We start from the raw sequence: 13,081 nt of genomic DNA, 5'->3' as shown, positions 1-13,081 counted from the left end.
ATTATCCTTTAATGTGTTCCTTCGCATCTCTTATATTTCTCCCTAATCGTATCATTCAGCTCACTTTATCAACACCATCCCAGAACCAACAAAATCAATCGATTGATAATGTATTCAATTGGTCAATTTCACGAAGCATGTCAAGACTGAACACCACTACCATAATTGATAGATTGGTCTTCGACATTAGTTTTTCTGCAAAACCAACACTGCAGACCGATGAACATGTTGGGATTAGTGCCTAAATATCATGGATCTCGTAGTTTGTAATATTGTATAAACGAACTGTTTAATTAATAAAATAAAGAGTTATTTTATCTGTGCATAACTCAATCCAATAAACTTGAACAGTATGTGGTAAATATATAAGTGGATCATGTTCAAGCAATAACCTAAAAGGTATGTCGTATATGGACAAGATTGGTTATCTTATCCTGGTGACACTATGGATATGACTCACTTTGTAAATGTTACAAGAGTTGTAAGTATTATAAACAATGTGAATCAAATCATTCATGTGGAGACATGCGAGTGGGGGTATCCCATACAAAGAGTTTGTATAAGATCAGACCACAAAATGATTAATCTTTATTTATAACACCGTTGATTGAAGAGATTGACATTTCATAGTATGACCATAGATAACTCTATCTTAATCATAAGTAAGTCATGGACTCCTGTCTATGTGGGCAGTCCTTTGATTTGTATGCATGAGAGCGGCCATAGTTGCCGACTCAATAAGCTTACCATTTTGAGAACTTGTCCAAGTATGGAGCTGGGAACATAGTTACACAATATGGAGTTCATTCCTTCCTATTTTAAGTACGTAGATGAATTGCTTCCTTATGAGCTAGTTTCAAGTCTTGAACAATGAAGCCTCATCTTCTAATTGACCTGAAAGATATTTGATTTATAGTTGGACTACAAAGTGATTGTTTATTAGAGAGATCACTGGTACTTAAGGAGTAAAAGGTAATTGCAGGGGTAAAATGGTAATTTGACCCAACTATAATTACGAGCAATTCATAAAGGGTCGACTTACTTGGTTATATCCATGGACACAAAAATATATCTCCAGTACAAAGAGTGTGATTGTGGGTCTTTGGTGGATGAACCACAGTTAATGAATGTTGATTAGCATAATTAAAGAGTTTAATTATTTAATCTTGGATCATTGGAGCTTATAATTTGTAGGTCCATTAAGTCCCATGCTAGTTCACTAAGGGTATAACAAGGTAAAGGGATCAAATCTCACAGCTGAAGCGCTATGAACGCCTTGCATCCCGCAATTCGATTTTTACACAAACAAATTAAGTATACTAAAACAGAATATAAACATGTAATATAGCATGCTTTAGGGAAAAATATTAGAACCATTCTTACCTTTGTAGATTCCCAAGCTTCACGAACAATCCTCTTTAAGTTCCAATGAATAGCTCCTTCAACGATCTTGATCACGAATGATTTCTTGAACAAACTCGAATACTACCACAAGAGTAATCTCGTTATTCTTTAGGATTCCAATAGAGGGATAGATGGTATCTAACTATTGGGAGAGGAATAGGAGAAAAGCGTTTTGAAGAGTAGAGATGATTCTCTTTGTGGCTTAGGAAAAATTTTGCACAATAACACTTGTGTATTGTGTATTTTAGTCTTTGCGTCCCCAAAGGGGCCATAGGGAGGTCTTTATTAAAGAAGAGCCCAGTCATTTTCCTTATCCTTTTTATATTTCCCTTTTCCACAAAAAAAAAATAATTAAATAAGTGGCCCAGTTAATTAAATAACACTTATTTAATTAATTAACACGATTAAATAACACTTGTTTAATTTAATTTGCACGTTAATTAAATAAATCCTATTCAAATATTACTTTCTAATTTAATTTGAATTATAGATCATATCCATAATCAATTATATATTGATCATATTAATATATGGTTTCCTCAAATTAATTTAAACAATTCAAAGCATCCCTCTTAAATATCCTCTAGTGAGCTAACAAGGGGACCTAGTGGACTTGTGGATCAGACAGATTAACGATATGAGATTAATTGACTAAACTCATTAACCAAGTTAATCAATATTCATTAACTGTGGGTACACTCCACTAAAGACCTACAGTTGCACTCTTCTCACTACAGATATATTTATGTGTTTATGGATATTGACCAATAACAACAAGTCAGTTCTTCACAAGTGTTCGTAACTCCAACTAGGTCAAATTACCGTTTTACCCTTGGGTTACCTATGATTCCTTAAGTACCAGTGCTCCTCTAATGAATAACCTGTTTATGGTCCAACCAATAAACAGAAACCACTCTTGGGCTAATGAGAAGGTAGGGCTCTTTGTTCAAGTCTTGGAGACACCACTTGAGGGAACACTCATTTACTTCCCTTTAAGGCGGGAATGAGTGAATTTCATCTTGTATTCTAATGTTTCCAACTTTTCACTCGGTCTTGTCCCTAAAATAGTAGGCATATTGAGTCGACGAACTAGCCACCCTCACCCATACAAATCAAAGGACAATCCCTCGTGAATAGAGGTTCATAATATACTTAGGATTAAGACTAAGTTGTCTAGGTCGTCTTATTAAAATATGAACCTAACGAGTTAATGATGTTACATTTAGTGGTTACTATTTTGCAGTCCGGTCATATGTAAACTCATTGCATAATATACTCCCACTTGCATGTCAACTACACAAACATGTTGGATCATTGTGTTTGTATCAAATACAAAGTGAGTTGTATCCATAGTGTTATCAGGATAAGGTACCCAACCATATCCCTATACTATAGACCCTCAAGGTTGTATCTTGAACATTGTGTTGGAAATTGTTTCCCAAATCTCCTTCTAATCTCGTAGTTTATAAACTCTGTATAAACATATTGTTATTAATAAAATAAGTATTATTTTATAAGAATATATTCAATCCAATAAACTAAGATCCGAGGTTATTTTATGTAAATTTAAACAAGTATGTAGAAACATACAGGTGAATCTTGTTTAAATAATAACTTAAATGGTTTGTAGTAGATGGATAAGGTTGGGTATCTTATCCTGGTGACACTACGGATGCGGCCCGCTTTGTAAGTGTTACAAATGTTATAAAATGCTATAAATGATTTGGTCCTGATCATTCATGTGGAGACATGCGAGCAGAGATATCCTATACAAAGAGTTTGTATAGACCGGACCACGAAATGATTAGTCTCTTTATATAACACCATTGATAATAGAGACTTACATTTCACTAGGATGACCATAGGTGACATGACTCAAATCCTGTGTGAGTTGTGAACTTTTGCCCATGAACGTGGTCCTTTGATTTATATAGGTGAGAGTGGCCAGATTGCCAACTCAACAAACCTACCATTTTGGGGATTCGTTGTATTAAGGAGCTAAAAACTCGGCTACACAAGACGAAATTCACTCCTTCCCCGATGTAGGAGTAAGTAGATAAATTGCTCCCTTAAGGGTTGATTCCGAGTCTTGAACATAGTGGTCACACCCTCTCTTGGCCAAAGAGGACTCAATCATAGTGGGACTATGACTTATTGTTCATTAGAGGAAGCAGTGGTACTTAATGAGTTAGATGTAACCAGGGGCAAAACGGTATTTGGCCTAGATGTATTTACGAGCAATTTGTGAAGGATCATCGCACTATTGATTGGCTATATCCAATGGACACATTAAATATATTTATAGTGTGAATAGTGCAACTATTGATCTTTAGTGGAGTGCCCGACAGTTAGTGGATGGTGGATTATTTAATTAAAGAGTTTAATTAATAATTCACGTACCATTGGAGCTTCAAGCTACAGGTCCATAAGGTCCCCTTGGTAGCTCAAAAGGATTATGTTGAGAATCAGTTTTTTTGGTTAATTTGAATTGTTCAAATTAATAAAAGGGAATTTAATTATATATGATATAATGTATTTGATACATTAATTAGAAGAATAAATATTTGAATGATATTCAAATAGTTGTTAATTTAATATAAATTTGATTTATATTAAATGCCATCAAATAGAGAAAAAGAACTATAGTTTATATTGTATGTGATGCAATATTAAAACTATAGGTTATAAATATAATATGATAAGTTGGTTATCATATTTATTTATATTATTTATTATTTTGAATAATAATCTTTTTTCTCAAAAACTATCTTAGTGGGTGGTTATGAAAATTTTATGGCAATTGGAATAAGAGGAAAAACTGTTTTTTTCTTTTCTTCTAAGATTTCCAAGAAATCAAAATTACAAAGAGAACTCAAAGAGAGACTATGTGATAATCTACACGACAAAAAGAGGGCATATATGATAGGCTCTTTGTTTATGCGATAAAAGAGAGGTTATGCAATAGTCTACACAATTGGAAGACTTTTGTTATGCGATAGCCTAAATGATTGAAGCAGTTCCTATGCGATAGTGCTTCTTCGATCGTCTTCCTCCTCCAAACTCACAAATATCCTCTCAACCAAAATAGTCAAAGCCCACCCCTCCTGGGTTCTCACCCCGAGCATATTAAAGAATCTGAGTGGTAGTGTTCTCTTCCCATTTGGTTCATGATTCACTTGAAGAAGGTCTTCAAGTTCTTGTTGTTATTTGATCGAGAAGTTCGTGACCGTTCGAGGGATACGAGAAGAAGTGTTCTTCAAAGGTGATTTCCCTTGAACTATGTATTTTATTCGAAAAGCGTGTTATAATTTACTTTAATTGCATAATCTGATTATTGTACTATAAATTTATACTTCAATAGAAATGGAATTTGGACGATCCGCTTCCGCTCAAGGAACTCCTTATGTACAGTTTCTTTTCAATTAGTATTAGAACCAGGTTTATGTTATGATTTCCAAATTCCATTTACTGTATTGAAATTCGTTTACAATTTCTGGTGGGTCTTAAGTTTTTGTAATGCATTTAAGTATTAAACATTTGTGGATGTTGTTGATGGATGTTTCGAGATAGTTGTCTCTGTTTAATGCTTTCGTATTACTTTTACAAAAGTTAATTTGTAAGGGCCCCTGCGTTTTTGGGCATAATTGCTTCTAATCGAGTCATATTCTTTTAAGTTTTTGAGTCGTTCGTGAAGAAGCTTCTGATGCAAAGAGTTACAATTCGCTTCAATGGAGAAGACGAAAGGTTGGTCGCATCGTGTAGCTCAAGCTAGACGATCGTTTAAATCTGGCTATGCATTCGTGTAGAAATGTTCTACTCGATCGTGTAGCATTTGCTAAACGATCGCATAGTTAAGGCTACATGATCATGTAAAGAGTTTATTGGACCGTGTTGCGTTGGCTACATGATCGCATAGACACTCGGGTGTAAATGATCGCGCAGTATTTTGATACTCGACGCAAGGCATGCATGTGAAACGATCGTGTAGGCTATCATGCTCATCGCATAGTCATTAGCTACACGATCGCATGGTATACGATACTCGACGCTTGCTACTCGATCGTGTAGACTATCAAGCTCATCGCATAGTCGTTAGCTACACAATCGCATGACATGTGTTACTCAAAGCACGTTACACGATTGCATGGACTTTCATGCTCATCTCATAGTCCTAACCCATGCGATCATTGCTACACGATCGTTTACACTCGACAATCAAAGGATTTGCTACATGATCAAGTGACAAGGCTTCAAGGCGGGCGATTCAATACCCAGTTCACCTGTTCAAACCCATTGACTCCAACTTTTGTAATAGTTTAGCATTTTTTTCAGTTTTGAGACAAATTATCCCAGTCCATCAACTTTTATTAAATGTGCATGTGATGTATATTTGTATTATATGCCATAATGTATGTCATATAGTTTTAAAATCCACCATAGGTTATGCATTTTTCATGCATCATTTTTATATTATAAGAGTTATAATCTATTAGTATGCATGATTTAAATTACATAAAGCATACTCATGCATCATATAATATAAGAATTATAGTATATGTATGCATGCATTATAGCATATCCCTGCATAATTTATATTATAAGTATTATAATATAAGGTTGAATGGATGTATGGTATGTATGCTATAGCATAGTTCATTACTTAGTTATATAAAAGCTATATATTAGTAATGAATGAATATTGCATGAAGCATGACATTACCTTAGGTTAATTTATTGTTGTTATAAATAACTCATGTATGTCTTGCTTGCAATGTCGGTTTTAATATATTTCATTTAGTTTATAAGTGTTATAAATAAATAATATTAGAAATTAAAATTAATAACCAAGAGTTGCATGTAAACTTAGGTAAAGTCATTTTTTAAAATAGTTTTAAAATATGATTAAGATAGACCTAAGCTCACAAATTTGTAATGAGATTAGAAATTAGATTAATTTTTTAAATTGGTTTAATAGGATTAAATTGATTTCAATAAAAGATTAAATTTTTAGAAAATATGTCTATAGGGGATCTTTTGTCTAAGGCGGGTTCTGGCTTGGTTGGAGTATTTAAGTTGACGGAAATAGAATACCCCTATCTGGAAAAGTGAATTAGATAGATTTGTTACAAGCATGCAATTGTTGATTAATATTTGTTAAAGTGTTTAATGAATGTTAATAAAAATTGTTTAACTTTCCAAAGGAAATGTTACTTTTGGGCAAACATAAACAATCACTTAGTAAAAATAATTAGCCGTATTTTTCCTAAGTAAATTAAACCCTAGGTTGTTAAAATACTCAGTGGGAGGAAAAAATATATATGATATGTCATTTTTTTTACTCACGTTTCTCCCTTAATATTTACAATGTGAGATTCATGCTTGGCCTCGTGACACCCTGGGAGCACCCCCTTCGGATAGTGTTTGCATGGGTAAATATCAAGGTGAGTGGAGAGAGTATTTATAGTAAATGGGATAAGGATGTGTGTTAACATGTTATGCGGTCTCTTTCATTAGTTTGCACCATGAGACCTTATTGCACGACCTCGAGGCGCCCTCAAAGCGTCCCCCTTCAGATGGTTTGTGCAGTTGGTCAATATCAAGGCGAACTCCATAAATGGATAGGGTCGCTTTAATTTTTGCCCCAATCGATTTTTCCCTTCTGTTGGTTAATTGCAGTGAAACTCTAGGATCTAAAATGAAGGGTCACACTTACAGGAAATTATTGAGCAAGTTAATGTTCTTCACTAAATCAATGATGACTGATCATTATAGGAATAAGAGTTATTCTGGTGTAATGATTAGTTAAGAGTGTCTCAATTTAGTGAATGGAGAAATTTACTACCCTTCGGTGGCTTTTGTCCTAAATCACTAAAGTGTCATTGCAAAACTAGATGTAATATGGGGTTCATTTAGATTTTGCTAAACCTGATTTGATTTGTTTTAAAAAAGTTATGCTAAAATCTAAAGTAGATCAATATGTTTGTTTTTCAGCAAAATGCCAAACATTGATTTTCCGTTAGTTGTCTTTTCTACTTTGACCGGTTTTAATTACATGACGTGGAAAGAATCTTAAAACATTTTTCGTGGTAAACGATCTCGAAGTTGTCATGTTTGATGATTGTCCTCAAGTCCCAACCCTTGATACACCACGAAATGTTCGTAATGCGTATGAGGTGTGGATGAAGGCTAATTTGAAGGCTCGACTTCTGATGCATTGGCCAAAAGATTTGAGAACATGGTCATTGCACGTGAGATCATAGAATCGTTGCAAAAATTGTTTGAACATAAGTTCTCACTATTCAAGCAAATTGAGATTGATGACAATGAAACCAGTGGTGTTAGTTCCCAAGATAATCTCCAATCCATATTGAATGTCAAAGGACTAACAAAGAAATCAATTGTTGTTGACTCTGATGAAGTTCATCGACGAGGACTGTCCTCTGAAATGAAACTTAGAGTTTATAATATGGGTTCTGATATTAATCCCATTACTCTCTAGAAAATGAAGAATTTCAAAGACGATAAATATGATTTATTTGTCTTAGAGACGTACTTAGTAGAGAATGATGATTCTACCTGGATAATTTATTCATGGGCTACTAACCACTTGTGTTCTTCCCATCAAGGATTTAGTTCCTAGAAGTAGTTGGAAACTGAAGAGTTGACTCTTAGAGTCGGTACTGGTGAGGTCGTTTCAGCTATTGCTATAGACATGCTTAAGATATTTTTTGATAAGAAACGGTATCTGTTATGGATAATGTTTATGTAGTTCCTTATATCAAGAGGAATTTAATTTCAGTTTCTTGTCTAATTGAACAAAATTATTCTATTTCCTTCTCTGAGAATAAAGTGTTTGTTTTTAAGAATGGAATGGAGATAGGTTTTGGTTCAATGGAAAATAACTTGTATGTACTAAGGTCGTTGGTCATAAAAGTCGTGCTCAATACTGAAATGTTCAAAATAGCAATAACTGTAAAAAGACCGAGAGTTTCTCCTAAAGAAAATGCCCATCTTTGGCATCTAGCATCAAAGGTTAGGTCACATCAATCTCAATAGAATTGAGAAGTTGGTGAAAAGTGAACTTCTAAATGGTTTAAAAGAAAACTCTTTGTCGGTATGTGAATCATGCCTTGAAGGTAAAATCATGTCTTGGAGGCAAAATGACCAAACGACCTTTTACTCGAAAAGGTTATAGAGCCAAGGAAACCTTGGAGCTTATACATTCATACCTCTATGGTCCGATGAATGTAAGAGTATGAGGTGGGTATGAATATTTCATCTATTTCATAGATGATTATTCTAGATTTGAGTATCTATATATACCTAATGCAACATAAGTTTGAAGCTCTTGAAAAGTTTATGGAGTACAAGACTGAGGTTGAAAACTTGTTAGGTAAGAAGATAAAAATACTAAGATTTGATCGTGGTGGAGTGCATATGGACTTCGGATTCCAAAACTATATGATAAAACATGGAATCACGTCTCAATTCTCAGCTCCAAGTACACCTCAACAGAATGGTGTATCAGAAAGGAGAAACTGAATTCTGTTGAATATGGTCTGGTCTATAATGAGTTATGCTCGTCTTCTAGACTCGTTTTGGGATATGCAGTGGAGACTGCAGTTTACATTTTGAACAATGTTCCCTCAAAAAGTGTTTTTGAAACACCTTTTGAGTTAGGGAAAGGTCGTAAAAGTAGTTTATGCTACTTCAGGATTTTAGGATGTCCAACTCACGTGCTTATGGAAAACCCCAAAAAGTTGGAACCTCGTTAAAAAATATGCCTATTTGTTGGTTACCCCCAAAGAAATGAGAGGTGGATACTTCTATGATTCAAGTGAGAATAAAGTGTTAGTATCGAAAAACGCTACTTTCTTGGAAGAAGACCACATTAGGGATCATAAGCCACGAAGTCAATTTGTTTTAAATGAGATTTCTAATGAAATTGCCGAGACTTCAACAAGAGTTGTTGAATAGGTTGATAGATCAACAAGAGTTGTTGATGTTAGTTCATCTAGTCAACCATATCAAGAGTTGAGATTGCCTCGACGTAGTGGGAGGGTTGTGAACCCACCTGTATGCTACATGGGTTTAATAGAAGCCCAAAACATCATATCTGATGATGGAGTTGATGATCCATTGTCTTATAAACAAGCAATAGAAGACGTTGACAAAGATGAATGGATTGAAGCCATGAATCTAAAAATGGAGTCTATGTACTTCAATTCTATCTAGGAGCTTGTAGATCAACCTGATGGGGTAAAACCTATGAGTTTCAAATGGATTTACAAGAGAAAAATAGGTGTAGATGGAAAGGTACAGACCTTTGAAGCTCAACTTGTGGCAAAGGGTTATACCCAGGTTGAGGGAGTGGACTATGAAGAAACTTTCTCACCTGTTGTCATGTTAAAGTGTATCAGGATTCTCCTGTCCATAGCCACATATTATGACTATAAGATATGACAAATGGACATCAATACTGTCTTTTTGAATGGTAATCTTGAGGAGACCATCTACATGATTCAACCAAAACAATTCATTGAACAAGATCAAGAGCAAAAGATTTGTAAGTTTTATCGAACTATTTATGAACTGAAACAAGCATTTAAATCTTGGAATATAAGATTTGATATTATGATCAAATCTTATGGCTTTGATCATAATGTTTATGAGCCTTGTGTTTACAAGAAAATCATCAACATCTCGGTAGCTTTTCTTATGTTATATATGAAGGATCTCTTTTACAAGAGAACCATTGAGCGGAAGCAAGATCGTTCCAAACTCATTGTGAAAGAATCAAGCATTTCCAAACATAAAGAACAATTATGCATCATATAGTAAATTACAGCATGCTCTCAATTAAAACAAAGGGAATCGAGTATCGTACCTTTGAAGAACTCTTGTTTAAGTATTCCTTTGATCTACCCTAGTCAGGCATCCCAACAAACTCAATCACGAGCACAACGCAACGAACAACCAGTGAATTCCACGAACTATCAGATCCTCGAACCTAATCGAGTAAAACTCGATCCTCGACCTGCGAATAGTAACACTCGACACTACCACTCGGTTGCCTTGGTATTCTCGGTGTGAGAATCCAGGAGGTGCGGGCTCTGTGTGAATTTGGTAGAGGGAAGGAGTATGTATACAATCGAGTTAAACGATCGAGTAAGTGGGAGAAAGACTTAAGTCTATCGTATAGACACTCGGTACTCGATCATCTAGTAAACGAGATGCAGTCGTCTAGCAAACTCGCTCGTCACTCACTCTCTCAAAAACTATCGTATAACTTTTCTTTTCCTTCGATCGAATGGTTTGTGCTCATAGAAAATGAAGACAATTTTCACTTTTATTCTTCAATTATTAAAACTAAAATAAACTTCCCATTAAAACACGGGTAAAGGAGAGAATAACCAACCAACAATTATCTAATAATTGTTTTTATTATAAATAAATATAATAACTAATTTATCATATTATATTTATAGCCTATAGTTTTAATATCACATCATATGTAATATTTAAACCATAGTTCTTTTCTTCTTTATTTAATATAAATCATATTTATATTAATTCCTCCAATTAATGTATCTAATACATCAAATCAATTATATCACATATAATTGAAATAATATAATTATATCATATATAATCAAATTCCCTCTTGTTAATTTGAACACTTCAAACTAACCCAAAAACTTATTCTCAACTTGAATCCATTGAGCTACCAAGGGGACCTTATGGATCTGTAGCTTGAAGCTCTAACAGTATATGAATAACTGACTAAACTCTTTAATCACAATATCAACCATCCGTTAACTGTTGGACATTCTACTAAAGACCGACAACTGTACTCTTTGCACTACAGATATATTTCTGTGTCCATTGGATATAACCAATCAACAGTACGATAACCCTTCACAAATCGATCGTAAATACAGCTGGCCAATTTACCCTTTTTGCCCCTATAGTTACATCTAACTCTTTGTGTACCACTGAATCCTCTAATGAACAATACATCATATTCCTATTATGAGTAAACACTTCTCAGGCCATGAGAAGGTGTGGCGCCATATTATTCAAGCCTTGGAATCAGCTCTTAAGGGAGCAATTTATCTACTTACCCCTACTTCGGGGAAGGAGTGAATTTTGTCTTGTGTAGCCGAGTTCCCAACTCCCAAATCAGAAAAGTCCTTAAAGTGGTAGGTTTGAGTTGATAATCTCGCCACTCGCACCCATGCAAATCAAAGGATTGCCCTCATAGGTAGGAGTTTCTAATTCACTCAGGATTAAGGTCATGTTATCTATGGCTAAGATCCCTGGTTATCGTTGTAACTTAAGCATGTATTTGGAGACATACAAGTGGATCATGCCTTAAGTGATAACCTAAATGGTATGTAGTATATAGATAAAGGAGGGAAACCTTATCCTTGTGATACTACGGATACAACCCGCTTTATAGATGCGACAAATGTTGTAAAGTGCTACAGATGGTCTGATCCTGATCATCCATGTGGAGACATGCGAGCGGGGGTATCCTATACAAAGGCAAAACTCGTACACTGGTAAAGAATTTTCTTCAAACTCACTTAGAAGTCCATTCTTTATCAATCTCTCAATCTTATTGAGATTGATGTGCCATAAACGAAGATGTCAAAGATGGGCATTTTCTTTTGGAGAAATAGGTCGACGTTTTGTTTGAGTTACAGTAGTTTTAAACAACTATATGTTATGGAGGGAATTAATGGCTAACAGCCTTAGCACATATAAATTAGATTCTAGATTTGTTGTACAAATAATAACACCATATTTATGAATAAACGCTTTATCCATATTAAAACTAATAGTGTATTTACATTGCAGCAAACACTTTACAAAAATAAGGTTTCTCTTAAGTTCGGGAACAATATATACATCATTCAAAAATAGAAACCTATTCTGTAAAGCTAACTGGAGTCCTCTCACTGCCACAACTGAGACGACGTGCCCGGTGCCTACTCGAATCGTCATCTCATTACCCTTCGACTGTCGCCAGGATCTAATCCCCTGAAAAGAAGAACAAACGTGGTTAGTGGCATTTGAATCAATTATCCAGGCAAAATCATCATTCTCCACTAAACGAGTTTCAAGTACAAGTAAATCATATTTACCTTCTGCCTTGGCCTTAGCCTTGGCGGCCTTCTTCTCTTTTAGATAGCGAGGATAGTTCCTGTTCCAGTGTCCATCCTGATTGCAGTGGAAACACTTTTTCTTTTCAACCGGTGGACGCCTCCTTGAGGCCACAAGTGGTGGGTTAGCAGGCGTCTTCTTTTTTCTCTTACCACCCTTCTTCTTCTTCCCCTTTGCAGAGTTAGAAATAGAAGGTGTAGACTTCGTCCCTAAGGTCGAACCTCTATGGAACGTCCTGGAGGATGAAGCAACATTTGCCTCACCCTTCTTCCTCTCCTTACTTTCTAGTAAAGATTGGTAGGTCTGCAACTCGTTGAGGAGAGTTGTAAGGTTATATTTCGTTTTGTTTTAGAATCACATTGCTAACAAAGTGCAGGAAGCTCTCCGACAATGAATGCAAGATAATGCTAACCTAGCTACCCTCATCGATGATAGACCCATTCAACTCCACCACATTGAAGTGGACCATTATGTTAAGCACATGTTCATGAATAGAGGTGTCTTCTTC

The sequence above is a fragment of the Benincasa hispida genome, chromosome 2, assembly GCF_009727055.1.
Source record: "Benincasa hispida cultivar B227 chromosome 2, ASM972705v1, whole genome shotgun sequence".
NCBI classification, from domain to species: Eukaryota; Viridiplantae; Streptophyta; class Magnoliopsida; order Cucurbitales; family Cucurbitaceae; genus Benincasa; species Benincasa hispida.
The sequence above is the reverse complement of the archived record's forward strand: the minus strand, read 5'-3'. Positions refer to the sequence as shown.